This window comes from Haemaphysalis longicornis, unplaced genomic scaffold, assembly GCF_048455015.1.
Source record: "Haemaphysalis longicornis isolate Haplotype H1 unplaced genomic scaffold, Haemaphysalis longicornis Haplotype H1 scaffold_1, whole genome shotgun sequence".
Taxonomy (NCBI): domain Eukaryota; kingdom Metazoa; phylum Arthropoda; class Arachnida; order Ixodida; family Ixodidae; genus Haemaphysalis; species Haemaphysalis longicornis.
The window spans coordinates 40,307,918-40,328,302 of record NW_027526203.1 but is presented as its reverse complement, the minus strand read 5'-3'; the positions used below and the strand labels follow the sequence as shown (position 1 = coordinate 40,328,302).

General features: G+C 48.6%; 1 protein-coding gene across 1 annotated transcript in view; it reads right to left on the bottom strand.

Moving 5' to 3' along the window:
* The window catches only part of LOC144176014 (glutamate--cysteine ligase regulatory subunit-like), a 60,622-nt gene that overhangs the window by 4,929 nt on the left and 35,308 nt on the right, over window positions 1–20,385 (bottom strand). The window lies entirely within an intron of this gene.

The window sequence follows — 20,385 nt, the reverse complement described above, 5'->3', positions numbered from 1 at the left end:
CACATTGTTCCACAACTGTGAAAAAGTGAAAAGGGCACAATCACGAGACGCAGCGCCAAGTAGTAAGCTGATGCTTTTGTCAGCGTGACTTGCGCTGTTTAGTTGGTGAACAAAGTGTACAGCTCCAAGTTGTTGCGTCAACCACCAGGAATGCACGCAAGCAGTGCCCCGCAGAAACTGTTGCTTCAGTTGCTTCTGCCGCAGTGTTCTCTTGCCAACCATCGAGAGTGAGCAGAGGTGCCATTCCATGAACACCGAAAGCTCGCTCATCTGAAGAATGCCAGCACCTCTCTCGACCACAAACCCCACAGCCACCCCTGGGGCCATTCGAAATAAGTACGAGACACAAAACACTGTCCCACTCTTGCAGGCATACATGTCAAACAAGTCAGTCTTGTGCTTGCTACGTGTGCGAGACTCATTTTGTCCCTGCCGTGAAAATGAACTTCACAGTGAAACCTCAATTATGCAACCTTCTCGGGAATTGTGACCAGTGTTGCAAAACCAGTAGGCTAGGAACTACCCCATTTACTGTGCAACTAGTGTATGCGGAACCCTAACTGAAATTCCAAGTTCGTAAAAGCACATATTTTCACATCCCCACGGACGAAAAAAAGAGATGGCATCCTGTGGCCAATCTGAAACCGCATCTTGAACAGCGATCCATACCTCGCTTTTGAAACTATAATGAAAAAAGGCCTGCATAGGAAAACTGCACGGGGAGTTTGGCTATCAAGGGTGGCTGCACGACACCCGAGTAGTCCTTTCCTTCACACACACTTCACGTATGCTTGGCAAGGCAGGCAGCTAGTCACGTGCGAGTGGTAGGCGCATCTGCTACAGGTGAGAAGAACTGCAGTGGCTGGAAGTGGCACGACTTCATTGCTGTTGGGGGTGAACTCCTGAAGATTATCGCCACGCATATTATTTCAAACTGTTGGCAATAGTGTGTGCACCTTCCCTCTGGTGGCCAAAATGGCACACACACATTTTGAAAACGAACGAGCCACAGCTAAGAGCCCGAGTGATACAAGACATGCAGTGCAGGCCTCACACTCAGTTTGTCTGACTGCACAGCAGAGGCAACTCAGATGTAGTCAAACTGATGAAAGTCGGAGGTTGAAAGTAAGCGGTTAAGTTACAAATGGTTTCATCACCACCATCACCAGCCTATCTTTGCCCACTGCAGGAAAAGGCCTCTCCCATTAATCTCCAATTATCCCGGTCCTGTGTTAAATGCGACCAATTTATCCCTGCAAACTTCTTGATCTCATATGCACATCTAACTTTCTGCCGCCCCTGCCCTGCTGGCCTTCTCTAGAGATCCACTCTGTTACCCTTAATGACCAACGGTTATCTGGCCTTCGCATGACATGCCCGGCCCACGTCCATTTCTTATTCTTAATTTCTACTAATATGTCCTTAACACGCGTTTGTTCCCTCACCCACTCCGCCCTCTTCTTGTCCCTTAATGTTACCCCTATCATCTTCTGTTCCATTGCGCGCTGAGTCATCTTCAATTCATGTTGAACCCTCTTAGTGAGCCTCCAAGTTTTTACCCCGTAGGTGAGTACCGGTGAGAAGCAGCTGTCGTACAATTTCTTCTTCAGAGACAATGGTAGGCTGCCATTCATTATCTGAGAATGCCTGCCGAATGCACTCCACCCCATTCTTATCTTTCTAATTATCTGGACCTCATGGTCGGATCCGGGGTCATAGCTTGGCCTAAGTAGACATATTCACTTACCACTTCCACTGCTTCGCCACCTATCTCAAACCGCTGTGCTGTCCAGAGGTTATAGATCATTACTTTAGTTTTCCGCATATTAATTTTTAGGCCCACGGTTCTACTGTTTGTCCAGTGCAGTAAGCATGCTTTGCAATTCGTCCCCTAAGGTGGCAGAAATTCTGTTCGTGATTACCTTGGTAAGTACCTTGTAGATGACTAACAGGAAGCTGATCGGCCAGTAATTTTTCAAGTCCTTCATGTCACCTTTCTTATGGCTTAGGATGATGTTCGCATTCTTCCAAGATTCCAGTACACTCACGGTCATTAGCATACATGCCAGGTTTGCCGGGATGGCATTAGGGAGATCTGACCAGGGGGGGGGGGGAGGGGGGGCGGGTGGTAGAAACCACAGAATGGGTAGCTTTACACACATTTTTTATTTACTTACAACATAGCAGGAAATGAACTGTTTCTTCGTCCAAACTACCAACAAGCTACACCACTTAAATGTTCGACGTGGCTGACGGCGCCCTAATCAGAAAGTCCTGGAAATACAGGCGAGCCCGCTTATAACGAACACAACGGGACACCGAAATCACTTCGTTATATCCGCTTTTCGCTATATCTGGACAGAAAATCTATGTATACTAATGGTAACGGGAAACGAAGATTTCTTCGTTATAGCCGCTATATCGTTAAAACCGGGTTCGCTATAAGTGGGCTATACTGTACCGTATTTACTCGCATAATGAACCCACTCGCGTAATGAACCCTCCCCCCACTTTTTATGAGAATTTACTTTTTTGTCACTTTGAATAAAAAATGCAGCGGGGATATGTTTTCATCTCAGCATGGTTGCTGATGCTGTAGACAATCGCAGTAACTTGATATCTCGGCACAGTAAACGCAGAAATGCTAAAAACGCATTCCAACAAAAAGAAATCTCAATAGTAGATGGAGACGTGAGCGGGAAAGCTGTGGCTCACAATTTAAAAATTGCGCGCTTGCGGTGCACCACCTTCTGAACACAAAATAAACCTTGCGCCATAAAAACGTTGTGGCGTGCGAACGAAGCGCGAAACGTACTCTGCACTCCTTCCTTGCTCTTTGCCGTTCCGGCTGGTTTTGGCGGCGCGCAAATAAGGCACTAAACGTACTCCGCACTCCCCTGCTTTTGCTGTTCCGTGACCACCATGACTCTCTGCGGTGGTGTTGTTCAGCTGTGTTCCAACCTTTTTTTGTGCTCCTGGTGCGCGCCGTACGATGGGCCAGTACATGAGCTGCACAGACGGTTTCAAACTGAAGGTGGTGGAGCATGCGTTGATGCACATGGAAACGGCGCGGCTGGGTGGCACTTCAGTGTTGACCCACTGCGTGTATGCTACGGGAGAAAACAAGGTTTTTGGGCGGTGAACAAGGATCGCCGTGTGTTTCGTGGGCTCAAAAAAGGAAAGTTTCCAGGTGCAGAAAAGTTTTCGGGTCCCTTGACAGCACGGAAGAAGGTGCACTGTGGGCCGGCTGGCACGTTCAGAATAAAAAAGAAATTCTATTACATAATCCTCCAGGTGTTTTTACGAAAATGGTGAGGCCCTGACGCGCATCTCTTAGCAACTTTATTGTGTGGAATTTCAACTTTTAAAAAATCTGTTGCAATTTTTTCCCGCATAATGAACCCTCTCCCAATTCATGTTGAATTTTCTGGAAAAAAAGTGGGTTCATTACACGAGTAAATACAGTAGTAATGCCAAGTGCAATACAAAACAGCAGGAACTGAACTGTTTTGTTGTTTCGTCTAAACTAACAACAAGCTACACCACTGGAGACTTGCTAAATCTTCGACGTGGCTGACGCACCACCTTTTTCAGAAAGTCCAGGGAATACTGCCAGGCATAACAATGTTCACCCCTGTTACACTTCACCAAAAGAACATTGCCAAGGGTTGTGTCAGACATGGATGCTCAGAACTGGGTGCAATTTTTCTTTACTACGCTGAACTGCCTTTCACATTCAGTGTTGCTGTGTGGTATTGACAGGATTCCAAGCATTACTGCTGAGATACGGCCAAACTTCAGGAGCCCGTCTGCACCTTTGATGTGGGAAATGGTGTTCCACTTGACATCAGCTCGCTCCTCTAGAAGCACATTTGGAAAAATGTCAAATGCCTGCAGCTGCACAAATTCCATCTCCAGAAAGTTGAGAGCTTCGTCTTTAGACTCTTGCTGCTCCGCCAGCAATAAGGCTGGAAACCGCTCCACAAAAAAGACGATGTTCCGAAATGACATGGTTTCGATGGATTTCAGGTCCGCTACACGTGCGTTACTGAGCGCATCGTGAGCCAATGGAAATCTGAGGCGAATACAGTCACAAGAAGTGACCAAATATCTTCGAACTGCCTCAAAAAAATTGTTGTAACTCACTTGGCAAGAGTCTATCTACAATGTGTTTAGCTTCTTGCCAGATCACAATGTCACCATCCCTCTGTGCACCGCGGCTCTTGTAACAAATCTCAAGCAGGTCCTCGTGCTCCTTTATCAGGCCTAGCCTCACGAACCTTGACAGGAGCTCTGCAAGAAGCCCAAAGAGTAGCGATCCCAGCATGTGTATTTGAGGAGCTTGTGCTTGCAGGCGGCAGTTCAATGCCTCAAAAGCAGGGATAGTGGTTTTCAGAAAAAGGCAGCATGCTATGTTGAGATCAGAGCTCAAGAACATAAACAGCCGTTCTTCATGTGTTACACTTGGTAACCCTTCAGTTCAGTCTGCCACACCAGTGCTCTTAGCCTTTTTCAACGTCGCTGGTGTAGTTTCTGTGGTCTTTTTTCTCTTCTGGTTGCACAGAATGGGCTTTGACTGTGCAGTTGGCGCTGACGCCACCGTTGTCTTTGGAATTTGGTAGACCGACAGAAATTGTGGACTTGCGCCTTCTTTCTTCACCTCATTTAGGAAAAAGCTCAACAGAGGAGCCAATCGATTTAGTAGCATTTGCAGGCATTTCCCTAGCGACAGCCAACGGGTGGGCGCGTGCTTCAGGATTTTTCGGAACTCAACGTTGTGCATTTCGTGGAACTGTTTCAGGGCAACTATTTTTTTCGCACTCTTTTTCAATTCATAAAAAATATCCACGAGGAGTTCGTCCACCTTTAGCTGGGAGACAGGACGCTGCTTTTTCAGCCGCAATGTTTATCAAATGGCATGGAGAACCAATTAGGATAACATTTTCATTAGCCTCCAACAGCACTGCCACCACGCCATTTTTTCTTCCCAGCATTACATTGGCATTGTCAGAACGAAAAGCTATGCAGTTAGACAACGGTATGTTCATTGAAGTGAGGCTATCTATAATCAATGCGCCGATGTTGCGCCCTGTAGAATGGCCCTTCAAGGTGCTCAACGCAAGCAGTTTGCTTTAGACCAAGCCCACTTCTTTAACGAAATACCGTATTTACTCACGTAATGAACCCACTTTTTTTCCACAAAATTCGGCATGAATTTGGGGGAGGGCTCATTATGCAGGAAAAAATTGCAACACATTTTTTAAAAGTTGAGATTCCACACAATAAAGTTGATAAAATGAAGCGCGTCAGAGCCTTACGAGTTTCGTAAAAACGCCTGGGTGATTATGTAATGGAATTTCTTTTTTATACTAAACATGCCAGTGGCCCCCTACTCGCCATTGAGCTGTCCTCCTCACTGAAGTCGCTTGCGGCTTCACATTCGTAGTTGGCCCACAGCACAGTCTTCTGTGCCGTCAAGGCACTTCAAAACGTCTTTTCTCAGACCCGAAACTTCCCTTTTTTGGGCCCACGAAACACACGACGATCCTTGTTCACTGACCAAAAACCTTGTTTTTGCCCGTAGCGTACACACACTGGGTCAACACTTAAATGCTGCCCAGCCGCGCGGTTTCCATGTGCATCAATGCATGCTCCACCACCTTCAGTTTGAAATCGTCTGTGCAGCTCATGTACTGGCCCATTGTACGGCACACACAAAGAGCACAAAAAAAAAAGCTGAACAACAACACCACGGACCGTCATGGTGAAGTCGCAGAACAGCAAGAGCAGGGGAGTGCGGAGCATGTTTAGTGCTTTGTTCGCACGCCGCCAAAACCAGACAGAATGGCAAAGAGCACGGAAGGAGTGTGGAGTGCGTTTTGCGCTTTGTTCACACGCCTTCGACGTGTGAACAACCTTGCACCATAAAAATGGTGCAAGGTTTTTGTGTTTAGCAGGTGGGGCACCACAAGCGCGCAATTTTTAAATTGAGCCACAGCATTCCCACTCCCGTCTCCAGCTAGTGTTGAGATTTCTTTTTGTTGCAATGCGTTTTTAGCATTTCTGCATGTACTGTGGCGCGATATCAAGTTACTGCGATCGTCTACAGCAGGGGTTCTCAAGCATGTTGGTCCCAGGGAACCCTGCTAAGTTCCATTAAGTGCCAAGGAACCCCCCCCCCCATCCCTCCCGCCATTTTTCATTCCGTTCATGCTACATTCACGTGCAATAAATTCAAAAGCAAGCAGCGGTATCGTTTTTCCTCGTCGACTTTATGCGAATGCGTACGCTACCGGCACCTATCTCCAAACAGGAGAAACGCGCATGGGGGTAATATAAGGCCGAGATTCAAGTGCAATAGTTTAACCACATGGCCCATTTTTGGAGTCTGGCTGGCTACAAGCTGCTGGCGAGATTTATTGCGCAGCTCGCGCGTTTCTGTTATGCGCCGAGATGTGCTTACTGACACTCGGGCGTGAGTAATGGAGGTTCCTTAGATCAATCGCACCTCAAGTTCACCATACAAGACTTTGCGACTGCGGAACCAGGGAAAATTTATCAGTGGCTCGCAGAACCCTGAGGAGGGGCCTGCGGAACCCCTAGGTTCCACGGAACCCACTTTGAGAAACCATGGTCTACAGTATCAGCAACCATGCTGAGATAAAAACATATCTCCGCTGCATTTTTTATTCAAAGTGACAAAAACGTAAATTCCCAAGAATAAAAGTGGGGGGAGGGTTCATTACGCGAGTGGGTTCATTATGCGAGTAAATACGGTACGTAACAACAATTGGGTACAGCTGTGCTTGGCTGTTGTTACTGAGATCAATGGCAACTGAAAACACTTTCTTTTTCAGGGCGCTCACCGTGCTCTTTTGTGCGTGGCAAGCCATCTCACTGACGATTGCCGTGGTCTTATACCCCTGTCAAACGTGCCTATTTAAGTGCACTTACACAGAGAGCACTCGACTAAAATGTCATTCGGGAACAGCTAAACGGCAAACACGAATGACACTTCACAAGGAACGCAGTTTAAGCTGAGTGTGGTCCCCAAACACACTTTACCGGGGCCAGCTTGCCGAGTGAGTAATCTCGTGAACAGAAGTCCGAAAATCGGAAAAATTAACCTAAAACCGCAAGCATTTAGATGATAATAAGTAACGTTAAAATTTAATTATAGATATATTGCTTATTTACTTTTACAAAAATTGAAGCAGCGACGAAAAATAAGAAAATAACCTCTCCCTCAACAACGTGCCAGCGCCGCCTGGTGGGTGTTTTGCTAAAGAAAACTTAAGTGCGGCATGAGTGCGGCAAACAAACTATAAACTGATACTTTTTACTGTGGCGCTACCCAGCACCTGCCCCGCATCAAAGGGGACTAGGAACTTTACTTTACTTTACTTTACCATGGCAGTCGTTCTCTGCAGCGTTCTCGGTGGTTCCTTGTGGCTCTGCGATTGTGTTCCTGCTTCAGCCTCTTTCCGTTGTATTCAACGCTTTCAGATAATTTCCCCCAAACAATAACAACAATAATGCTGTCATTCACTGCGCAGTGAATAACAGTGAAGATATGAGCGCCGGTGTTCAGTCGCCGTCCAGACTCTGTTTTTGTGGTCTTGTGCGAGGCGTCGATTGCGATTTTAAACAATGTAAACACAACGAAACGTTTACATTATTTCTCACATGATAAAGAGGGGTAATTTCAAGTAATTTTGCGCAATATTTACACCGGCTATCGTCACTGACATCACGGCCAAGGGCACTTTATTTCGTCGTTTAGCAGCGCCCAGCCTGTGTCACTTGGGAAGCCCGAGTGCACTCGGCGGAAGCGCACTTAAATAGGCACGTTTGACTGAGGTATTAGTCCTAGAACATGCGTAGCGCTTCGCAACATCCGACTTCGGAAACATTTTGCGCAGCAACGATCCGATGTGCTCAGATGCACTCGGCGGGATGTTGTGCTCCAGCAAGAAATCTATGAACAGGCATCCTGCACTTATGACGTCGCTGTCGCTGTCTTCTCTACCGAAAAATTGTTGGAGACGATGTTGCTTCTCTTTGCTCTAAAGGTTGCTGGCATGTTTCTTCGATGCAACGTGCGTAGCGACGTCGGTTCCACCGCTGTGTGAGATGCTAATACAGTCTACGCCCGTTACAACGGACCCTCTGAATCCGGGAAAAAAACGTCCGCTGTAGCCGAAGTATGCAGTATCCGACGGGGGGGGGGGGGGGAGGCTATGATCCCTACAGTGGGTACTTTGACCGATATTGCATGCATAGTACATACACTTTGTTCTTTCTACACGCCTGCAGCACCTCTGCACAGTGTTCGCGCGAGGGCAAAGAATCGCGTAAACACCGTTTCCAAAACTTAGCACCGGCACTTCGAAAAGGCCTAGCGCATGTGGTCAAGCATGTAAAGACGCAAGATGAGCTGAGCAAATAACGCAAGAATATAACTAGGCGCAATTATAAACCAGCTATAAAACATCAGTCGTGCCCATCAGCATTAGCTAGGCTCTTTTAAATCCCCTCACGATGAGGCAGGTTTTCCCGAAACCGTTCGTCAAACAAATCGGATCGCTGCCTGACGTTCCCTCAAGGCAGATTCCACATTTTTAGCGATTTTATTCTGGTCATTGAAACAGATGTAATGAAATAATCTGATGACGGTCAGCTGTAAAATCGAAAGTTTGACCAGTTGGACTGCGCACGGTTACCGGCAGATTGCACACAATGCATGGGGAACAACCCCTACTTGAGGCATTTCTTACCTTTTTCACCGAACGGAACGGGAACGATGCATGCGTGGGAATAATAAAAGCCGAACTTCACTGAACCCGAGTTTTTTATTACATAAAAAAACTGACGAGGGCAGACTCGCCTCCGAGTGCACCACTTCGAGTATTCGATTGCCCTATTTTCAATCTCACCGGAGTCGCGTTTATCGGCAGCGGCCTTGTTCTTGACGGTACAGCGGACACTGTGCTTAGACAGGCCTGTACTTCTGGCGATGTCAGCCTGTTTTTCCTCGTGTTCAACAGCGTTAATTACGCTTAATTTATCCGACAGTGAAATCAGCTACACTGCCACTCATGGCGCTGGTCGCACAAAAAAAGCCACTGGCTTGGCTTGGCTGCACCAACGACCTGGCTGCCAGCAATGTTGCCAGACATAATAGTTTTCTTGCCAAAATAAACGAAAAAGCACACCGGGAGCCATCCCCGCGAAGTCCGCTATAAACGTTCAGTCGAAACAATTTTCGCCTAAAATTTAGTCTGTTGTAGCCGATAGTCTGCTCTAGCCGGGTCCGTTGTGAGCGGAGTGGACTCCATTTAAAATGCATGGGTACCAGACAAACCAACAGAAATGGTCTGTTGTAACCGAAAGTCTGTTGTTGCCGGATCCGCTGTAACGAGCGTAGACTGTATCACAATTGCACACAGTGCAGAAGGCATAATGCTCCCCTTTGTGCGACGCCAAAATGCACCCAAACTCTGATGCATACTGCTTCAAGAATACTTGCGGATATCTTTTATGCTGTTTGCTCAACGCCATGGCTAAGCCATGCACCGCCCCACCAGGCACCGGTGACCGGACTCATTAGAAAGCTCACAAAGCTCCCAGATGAGGGTGGAGAAAGCCTAGTGCTGCCAGTGCTGCGGTTGCCTGCAGCAGCAAGAGACAAACGGAAGTGGAGAAAAACTGCGATAAAAATAATCGGACCCTAGCACCACGCAAGGCACTGTGTAGAGTCCAGAACGGCCGTGCACGTGCATAAATTAAAGCGGTGGCGGTGCTGCATTTCTATAAACAGTAAACTAACAATGGGCCGAACAGGTTCACCATCTGTGCATGGCCGACTACGCTTTTTAAGTAGTTCACTGATAATGATGCCAATTGGTGTCGGGTTGGATTATCAGGTATACCTCCGGTGCATTGTGGCCAGACTGGGAAAAAGATTTGGCCAAAGACTGGTGCGTTTTCGGGAGATCTTTGTTTCGGTCGTACAATCGTACAAAACCATGAAAATTCGGGAGTCTCCCGGAACATTCGCGAAACCTGGCAAGTATGCATTAGGCATTGCGCATACAGGTTTGCCAGTTTTACTAGTACAATTGTATAAATTGTGGCAATTACAGAGGTCCGCCATGTTCCCTTTCTCTCTTGGCTCGCTGCAGAAGCGAGAGGAGGAAGTCCCTCTCTCTCCCTGCGGCCGCGCATTTCCCAGTCGTGGGAGGATGACGGCGGGGGGCGCTGCCGAACCCCTCACGTGACCGGTTTGTCCGGAAGCTCCAGGCGGGCTGGTCCGGGGCCGATGACGAAGGAAGGGCCTCTTTAGATACAAGCCATCATCGGGAGCGGCCGTAAGTACGTGTCGCTCCTTTTGGGCCTTTCTTTGTCAGCCCTCGCGCCTGTTTCTCCCACCCATCCTGGTCAAGGTGGTCTTGGTGGTGGTAGAGCGACGCGCCCGACATCCCTTATTGCAGTGCAATAAAGGTCGGAGTGGGCGATTTCCGTGTCTTGTGTGTGTTCCTTGCTGTTCACTGCCACTACGCCAAGTTGGCGGTTCGTGGCGCCGTTCAGCGGAGCTAGCCTTGCGGCTGAATCTCTAAGATTCTGTAAGGTCGCTTACAGCGACTCTGTAAGCTTGCTGTAAGAACCCTGGTCCCCACAAAATGTGCAAGTACTAGTACAATGTACTAGTACAAATGTACTAGTACAACTGTAGTTTTATTATAAATGGTTTACACTGTACAATAACAATGACTGGTGTAGTCCGACTGAGGGGAGTAGGTGCGGCAAATGCAGTGCATCGTTGACGTTGAAAACTGGCCAGGTTGTGGCATGCGTACGCCGCTACGTTCAACTGGCACCCTCGACATGTGCAGCTATAGTGCGCAACGCCCATTGCACCACCGCAATCCTTGAAGGTGTTCCGAGAAAGCTCACCGCCTGTCAACAGAGCATGAGCAGTCTGCGGTGGCAGAGTTCAATATTGGCCGCGCGGGCCACCACTGGAGAGGCCGGCGCTGCAATTGTTTTGACGTCACTTGTATGATCCCCGTTCCTACCATGGAGACCTTGATGCATAGTTGGCTTGTAGTGCGTGACATTTCGTTCAGGACGCGCCTTCTAAGTGTATTTTCGTGTTAATTTTTGGCCTGTGAAGTTAATTATCAGTCCGTGAAGCGTAGTTTTACCTCATGGGGACTTTATAACCGTGTCAACCGTGGTAGGCTGCCCGCAAACGACTTGAGCGTGGTGGTGTATGCGGGCGTATGCGACCGAAGCCGTTGTAAGCATAAGCTGCGGCTCGTTTCCCCGATCAACATTGTAGGCTACGACGATCGCCGAGCTAAATTTCTAGATTTCGCTTGTTGTTCGCAGGAAATCATGAAGCGTTTACTGCTCGCAGAAACGCTCCGCACACACGTCCGCCGTGCCTGCCCGCCAGCGGCTCGAACCAACGCAGGTCGCGGCAGCAACACCTTGTTGCCGCTTTTTAAAATCAGACCAATCGCGAATAAGGAGTTCCACATTCGCGAAAGTGGATGTTAGTGTGGTGAAAAATAGTGATGATGATGATGATCGTTAGAGTTTTTTGGCGCAAGGCCACCTGGGGCAAAGAGCGCCAAACAAAAGTATCTAAAATAAAATAGTGGCTACTAAAGCCAAAATAACAATAAAATCAATTAAAGGCAATGGTGATGGCTGGTATATAGGGCCAGATATGATTATGCGTGATAGGAGATGAGGTTTAAAAACTTGACGTCGGACAAATACTCAAACACACGTTTCACGGAAACAATGGCATCATCACCTAGGAAAAACGATGGATGTAGGGGAATATGTTGTCTGTAGAGTTCTCTGAAATGTTTGTGTCGTGTTGTGTGAAGTGCCTTGCATGTGATTAGTATGTGCACTACGGATAGGGCCTCTCCGCACCTGCTGCACTGGGGTCTAGAAGATCCCGTCAGCAGATACGAGTGCGTCGCATGGGTGTGCCCTATCCGCAGCCTACCCAAGGCGACTTCTGTGTGTCTGTTGCGTGTGTCAGTGGTGTATGGTCCCAAGCGTGGTTTTATAGCGTGTAACTTGTTATCTGTCTGTTCACTCCAGTGTGTTTGCCATGTTCTACGCAAGTGTTGTCTTATGTGTGGCTTGAGGTCTGTATATGGTACGGTTGTTATGTCTACAGTGTTCCTGAGTGCAGCAGCAGCTGCCCTCTCATCTGCCAACTCGTTTCCAGCGATCCCAGCGTGTCCTGGGACCCAGCAGAGGAGCAGCTGATGCTTCTGCGCATACACAGACATGATAGATTTAAATACAAGATTAACTATGTGGTTTTTGGGGGGTGTATGCGATGACAGTGCGCGAACAACACTCAAGGAATCTGTGTAGATGATAGAATTGGGAATTTGATTTTCAAGGATATGTCGTACAATCAGTAGAATTCCGTACGCTTCTGCTGAAAAAATTGTTGTGTGCACGCTCATGGTTCTGGATGCATTGAAATTTGGACCATGAGCAGCGCACGACACCATAGTGGAGGTTTTAGAAGCGTCACTGTAGAATTCAGCACGTGGGTATTTGAACTGCAATGAAAGAAAGTGCTGAAGTATTGCAACTCGCGGTACCCGATTTTTGTCAAGCTTTATAAAAGAAAGGTCACAGGACACAGGGCGAACTTGCCAAGGCGGTAAAATGTTTAAAGAGGATGACCTGTACACATCTAAAAAGGAAGCACCGAGATCCGAGGCTCGCTCTCTCACTCGAAGTGAAAAGGGCAGAGGAACGGATGGGCGATTTACAAAAAGCACAGATGTGGATGTGTCGTTAAATACAGGATAAAAAGGATGGTTATTCAGCGATGAAATTTTAAACGCATAAAGTAAGTCCATGTACGTCCGTTGGTTCTCAAGGCTCCACTTATTACACTCGGCATACAGACTCTCGACAGGGCTAGTGCGAAAAGCACCCGACGCAAGCCGCAGCCCCAAGTGTAGCACTGGGTCAAGCATTCGCAACGCTGTTTTAGTCGCCGACCCATATACCACACTGCCGTAGTCTAAACGAGACCCAACCAAAGCAGTATAGAGCCGTAGTAGGAGTTCTTTGTCGGAACCATACGATTGATGGGAGAGAACCTTAAGTATATTCATTGTTTTGAGACATTTATTTTTAAGTTCTTTGATGTGGGGAATGAATGTGAGTTTGTGATCAAACACAACACCTAACAACTTGTGCTCCTTGTTCACAGGAAGCGACACGCCATTCAGAGTAATGTCTGGGTCCGGATGGACCCCGCGCTTCCTGGAGAACACAACGCAGGAGCTTTTTGCAGGATTCAATTTAAACCCATTCTTGTCTGCCCAGCCGGCAAGCTTCTTGACACCAAGCTGGACTTGACGTTCGCATATTGACATATTACATGATTTAAAAGATATTTGTACGTCGTCTACATACATAGAATAAGAGATTGTTGGTGGCAGTGCCTTTCCAAGAGAGTTCATCTTTACGATAAAGAGAGTGCAACTCAACACGCCACCTTGCGGCACGCCATTTTCTTGGACGTGAACCTTTGAAAGTGCACAACCAACTCTTACTCTGAACGTTCTCTCCGACAAATAACTTTCAAGGGTGTTCAACATATTACCCGAAACACCGAATGACCTGAGATCACTAAGGATCCCATAACGCCAAGCGGTGTCATAGGCCTTCTCGAGGTCGAAAAAGACAGTTAAGCAGTACTGCTTATGCACGAAGGCATCCTTGATGTATGAGTCAAGTGCAACCAGTTGATCGTTCGTCGATCGCCCCACCCTAAAGCCTGCCTGGCAGCTCTCGAGAAGACCATTGTACTCGAGGAAGTACACAAGCCTGCGATTGATCATCTTCTCGAAGAGCTTGCACAGGCAGCTCGTCAGGGCTATTGGACGGTAACTTGAGGGGGACGACGGGTCCTTTCCCTCCTTCAAGAAAGCCACTACAATGGCCTCCCTCCAAGAGTGTGGAATGTGCCCCGAAAGCCATATTTTATTATATAGATGTAGAAGTGCTTCAAGTGTGTCTGCGTGTAGATGTTGTATCATTGTGTATGTAATGTTGTCTGGGCCTGGAGCTGAGGGTTTACACGTGCTCAGAGCAGCCCTCAGCTCATGTAGTGAAAACAGGGAGTTGTAAGAAGTCTGTGATTTGTTGTTGTCGTGTAGGGACTTCTTTTCACAAGAGGCTTTATACTTCAGGAAAGTGTTCGTGTAGTGTGCTGAACTGGACACGTGCTGGAAGTGTTGTGCGAGTGTGTCAGCCTGGTCTTCCAGTGTGTCCCCTGCTGTACTGACCAGGGGCAGGCTGTGTGTATGTTGTCCTTTGAGTTTGCGTATACGTGTCCATACTTTCCGTGTGTCTGTGTAGGAGTTTATTGATGTTATGAATGTACGCCAACTCTCTCGTTTTGCCTCACGGCGCACACGTTTTCCGAATGCCTTGGCCCGTTTGAACAAGAGGAGGTTTCCCGACGTGGGGTACCGACGAAGGATACCCCACGCCTTGTTCTGGGCCTCTCGCGCCCGCCTACAGTCCTCATTCCACCACGGCCTCCGCTGGTTGCGCGGGGCACCAGAGGCGTGGGGAATGGACTTTTCGGCGGCGTCGAGGATGTGCGCCGTGAGGAGTTGGGTAGCTTCTTCAACGTGTAGGTGTCCTATGGATGTGTGGTGTAGTTTCGATGTCTCTGTAAATGTGTTCCAGTTAGCTCGTGCTTCATTGAACCTATTATGGGAAGAAGAACTGCTTGGGCCGTTACCTATATATGTTAGTGAAGTGGGGAAGTGGTCACTGCCATATGGGTCAGTTCCCACACCCCACTCGAGAAGAGGAAAGAGAACTGCGGAGCCAATAGCCAAGTCAAGACATGAGTATGTGTTGTGACCTATGTTATGGTATGTAGGCTGTTTGTTGTTGAAAAGGCAAGCTCCAGATGATGTAAGAAACCTCTCTATCAGGCGACCCCGGGCATCTGTTCGAGAAGAGCCCCAAAGAGAATTGTGAGCGTTAAGGTCGCCTGTTAGAATGTACGGCTCGGGCAGCTGGTCAACCAGCGCCTCGAAGTCAGAGCTCAAAAGTGTAACATCAGGAGGAATGTATATGGAGCATACCGTTATCAACCTATTAAATATTATTAAGCGTATTGCTACAGCCTCAAGGACGGTGTTCAAGGTGACAGGGTGGCATGCTAAGGATTTGCGGGCGATTATGGCCACACCGCCAGAAGAGTGTGCGCAGCCATCCCTGTCTTTCCTGTATACAAGGTAACTATTCAAGAAATTTGTGTGTTTAGAATTCAAATGTGTTTCCTGAACACACATTACACTTGGCTGATTGGTATGCAGAATCTCATAAACGTCGTCAAGATTATTCATAAGGCCTCTGCAGTTCCATTGAAATATATTTTCTCTTCCCATTATTTAGTGTGAGAGCTACGGGAGTGTGTATGTTTATGTGTCGTCTTTCGGGGCTGTGACTCTTGGATTGGGCTTTTTGGGCGGCCTATCTGTAGGTTTGGACGACGGAGGCCGCTCCTTGCGCTGCGTTGCAGGCAAGAACGGCACGACGTCCATCTCCTCGTCCGATGTCCAGGGTGTGCCCGTGGAACCGGGCCCCCCGGACTTGGCCCCCCTTCGGGGGCCCTTCGTTTGAGCCGCCACCGCCGCTGGTGTCGGAGGCACCAGAAGTGGCACGGCGGTGCGGTGGCGGTGGGAGCCGGTCCGGAGCCCGTGGTGTCCATGGCACCCTCCAACGCACTGGACGATGGGGAGGCAGGGACGGGAGCGGCACCGGTCCCGACGGAAGAGGTTGCGACCACAACCGCTGCTGGCTCAGCGAGCGGTGCGGAGGCGGGCTGGGCTGCAAGAGGCAACCCAGGGGGGGGCGGGGGCGGGACCAAGTCCGACTCGCGGTACTGGGTCCCCGCCGAAACCAGACGCCGCTCTGCCCCCCGGCGAGCCGCGTCGGCGTACCTCCCCAGGGGGAAAGAGGCGAACCTCTTCCGCGCCTCTGGGAAGGTGATGTTCTCGGTTACTTTGACATTGATTATTTTCTTTTCTTGTTGGAATTTCTCGCAAGTGCGGGACCACGCTGCGTGGGGCCCCTGGCAGTTGGCACAGGTAAAACTCTGGGTGTTGCAGTTTTCGGATGGGTGGTCATGTTGGCCGCATTTTGCACAGGTAAGGCGGCCGCGGCAGGAGTTTGTGCCATGCCCGAACCGTTGGCACTTGAAGCAGCGCCGTGGGTTCGGGATGTATGGGCGGACAGAACAATGTATGTAACCGGCATTTATGAATTCTGGAAGGGTGGATCGATCGAAGGTTAAGATAATGTGTCTAGTTGCTACCTGTTTGTCATCGCGGCGTATTGATATGCGCTTTACAGCTGTGACGCCCTGATCCTTTAAGCCTTCCAAAAGGTCGGCCTCGGTCTCGGAGATGAGATCTGCCTCAGAGATCACACCTTGACAACTGTTGAGGCTGCGGTGGGGTGTGACCCTGATCTCCAGATCTGCCATGCGGGTTTGTTTCAGGAGTATTGTGGATTGCTGCTGAGTTTTAACTTCAACTAGCACTTCACCAGTTCTGAGCTTTTTGGCGTCATATGTTTTGCCGATGATACCTTGAAGGTATTTAGAAACAAGAAATACAGATTGAGAGGAAACCGGCTTCGATTTGTCTACAGATTCAATTATCAAAAAACGAGGGTAGTTATCTGGCTTTGGGAGCGAGATAGAAGGCAAAGAAGGAAAGGATACTTCGGTGCGGCCCCTTTTCAGGGACCGATCACGTTTGGGGGGGGGTTTTGAAAATGCCATATAGCATAGCATAAAAGCAGGGAGACGGGGGTACTTTCTTCTTTGACCTTACCCTGGTAGCCAAAGAGGTCCCGGAGCTCCCTACCTGGTGAACAGACAGGGAGCCCATCCGCCGGAGCTTGACCTGGGCTCCGACGGCCACCGTTCGTGGTTTCTAATCCTCCACCTATAAACACATTGCCACGGTTGGATCCAGCGTATGTTTGGGGGCTCGGGGTCCGCGGTATCGCCAGTACCGTCACCAAGATTGCTCAAGGTGCCCCGTGCGGGGGGTGAAAAATAGTGCTAGGTAGTGTCATTAGCAGTGATTTTCAAAGCGATGCTCAAATAACAGCTGACAGGCCGCGGGCGTCAGTCCCGGCACTGCCGGCACCGCCAGCCCGTTCCCGCATGCTGCAGCGAGCGGCCGAAAAGTGGCGATAACTGCGCGAAAAAGTCGGCCTAGACCGTGGCAGGTATTAGATGCGACGCTGAGGAGCATCTCTTGCCGGCGGCCCTGTCCTTCCTGCGTCGTCGTTGTCCGCGTCCGCACAGCTGAGTCTCTCCTCCACTCACCCCCTCTCCTCTTGCCGTGATAGTGCGCCCTCTCCCCCAACATCTGTGGCGCGCCAGTGAGGCGCGCTCTCTCACTCCGCCAGATGGGCGGTGCTGCGCGCGGCACAAGCGCGCTGTGCGCATGTGCAGCGCCCTCTCTCTCCGCGGTCTCCTCTCCTTCGGGCGCGCTGCGCATACAAGCGGAGTGCCGCGCTCTGGCCGGTCTCTCAGTCGACGGTCGTCCGCGCTATGCTCTCTCTCTCTCTCTCTCTCTCTCTCTCTCTCTCTCTCTCTCTCTCTCTCTCTCTCTCTCTCTCTCTCTCTCTCATTACCCGACGATTGCTCACGCAATTCGAGTAATCGACCCTACGGAAACGCACAATGAAACCCCCTTCAGCGTCGCATCACACCAGGGTTCCCGCGAGGGGAGGTGGGCGTAATTCTTTTGATCATCGATCGCTTAAATCGAAGACACCGCGGATACAAACTTCCACATACGAGAAAGGGGGTGATAGTATGGTGAAAAGTAGTGTTAGGGACTGTCATTCGCGACTGTAACGATAGCGGCGATGAAATATCTGCTGCGACGCTAAGCCTAAAGTTCCCAACATCGAACTCCCCGTATCCAAAACCGGCGGTGAGCTAGCTGTTGGAGAAGACCCTCTTCGAAAACTCGTCGCGCACAAGCGTGTTGTTTTGGGTTCCCCTAACTTATTGGGGGGCCCCCAACGCTTGGTTCCCCTATTCTAAAACTCCCCATTACCTCACGACGTGTTTCGCCTCGTACGCACCGTGCCTTTTGTGAGCAGTCGTGAGTTCTCGAACTTGATGCTAGAGAAAGGCGCAGGATCATTGTAAACAGACAAAAGCCGTGTTGCAATTACAAAATTTCCACGGCGAGGCCTTAATTAAAAATAAACACAGGCACGTCTAAACCCGCTCGAAGGCGTTGAAAACTTGTGTTATTACCATTCATGCATTGCGAAAAGTAAACATAGCGGTACAGAGTACTAGTGATCGTTAATCAAATCAGGGCATAAATATAAAGAAAAAAAATTGGAGGGGAAATGCAGGAGGGAGATGCAGATCGTACCACTTAAGCCTGTGCGGCGAAGCGATCCACTCACCGTTCTCACGTAGTCATTCATTTACCAGGCAATGCACGCAGTACGCGTGGAGATATCACAACTGAGTGGCATGTTTCTGTCGCTGTTGCAAGGTCTATTTTCTGTGCACACACGGTCTCGTACATGTCCCGTCGCAAGTATTTCATAATGATTAACAGCGTACTTTTCTCGGCACCAGTTGCATCGTCCTTGGCATTAGCTGGCTGCGTACGAGCTGTCGGTGGCGATGGTAGCAACTACCTAGCCACGGCGGTGTCGCCGGAAACAAGCAAGTCGCTGATTGCTTGCCCGGATTATTCGGTCTTTGGCCACTTTTTTTCTGTAACTGCATCAAAACCGCGAGGAGGGGCACGTGGTGGCCACAACAAAAAACGAGCGGTCGCATAAGCATAGGAAATGTGTTCTAGCAGACGACAACATAGCCCGGCGTCCTACAAGTCACGCCACTCGAAGGTGGCGCCACGGTATGTCCTCGAGGCCAATACCCATTTTATGTCCGTTCCTGTTCAAAATAAAAAATTAAAAATGTGTGCGATTTTCCGAGTGATATAGAAAGCATTCGATATAGCAATAATTCGATGCACCCCTGTTTGATATATCGAGGTTTGACTGTAAATGGTCCACAATGTATGTGCATCTGGTATGTGCATCTGAATAGATTTTTGTAATCGAAGCAAATAATGATTTCGTTCCAACCGTGTGAATCAAGGAAAAATTTATTATCTAGAAAAAGAAAACAATTTTGAAGTTTGCAAGTACGCTTCAGTAACTAGCCCTAGAAAAATAAAAGGCTCGTTTAAAATGATTTGCAATATTTTCCTATGGCATAAAACACAAAGAAGCTATTCTGCAGTCGCCAGCTTCATTGGTGATGTATTTTATACCGGGGCAGCTCTCACCTAATGTGGTGACCTCAACCACAAGCGTTTCAGTGCCATGAAGCTACATATGTCAATAAGATGCGATTAACGCCTTTCTCCTCAAAAAAAGACAAACGTAAGCAGCAGTTCTGTGAACGTTGATATCCGTTCAAGGAAGGGAACTCAACGTATAGGGCAACGCAAGGCGTGAATAATTAGCCCAATTCTTAACCCTCACTAGTACGCCCTCATGGCATGGTGGCGTGATCCTCGCTTTGCACTTCCCGGCAAAAGCACTTGTGCACTGGCCAACTGCAACGAATTTCAGCTCCTTAAATGCACTATTTTCCCGGTAGTATTACCTTAAAAGTTGCTACCTGCTAAATTTGGAGGCCCAAATGTGCATCACTGAATCATGAACGAAGATCAAAAACACTCTTTTCAAACCGAAACTGGAAAAAAAGGGCGGCCATTACGGACAGACAGAAGTAACGTTACACTCAGGAATCGAGTGGGCACAGCCGGTGGATTCTCCCACGGCTGCCTGTGAGAATATGGTGCGCATTCGATGTGTTTCAGGTTGTCTGTTTCTTCAAACATTTAAAACATGCGCGAAAAGGGGTTGGGAAGTTCGTGCAACCATAATGAACCGTTATTGCTTTGCTCAGAGCTGCTGAGATGTGCCTATAGTCGTCTGGAAAAACGAAAACACAGGCATCGCGAGACGTCATGGCAAAGCTGGGAGCTAAGAAATACCGTATTTACTCGCATAATGAACCCTCCCCCCACTTGTCTTCCTGAGAATTTACTTTTTTGTTACTTTGAATAGAAAATGCAGTGGGAAAATGTTTTCATCTCAGCATGATTGCTGATGCTGCAGTAACTTGATATCACACTACATTACGCAGAGAAACGTCAAAAACGCATTCCAACAAAAAGAAATTTCAACAGTAGCCAGAGACATGAGCGCGAATGCCATGGCTCAAAATTTAAA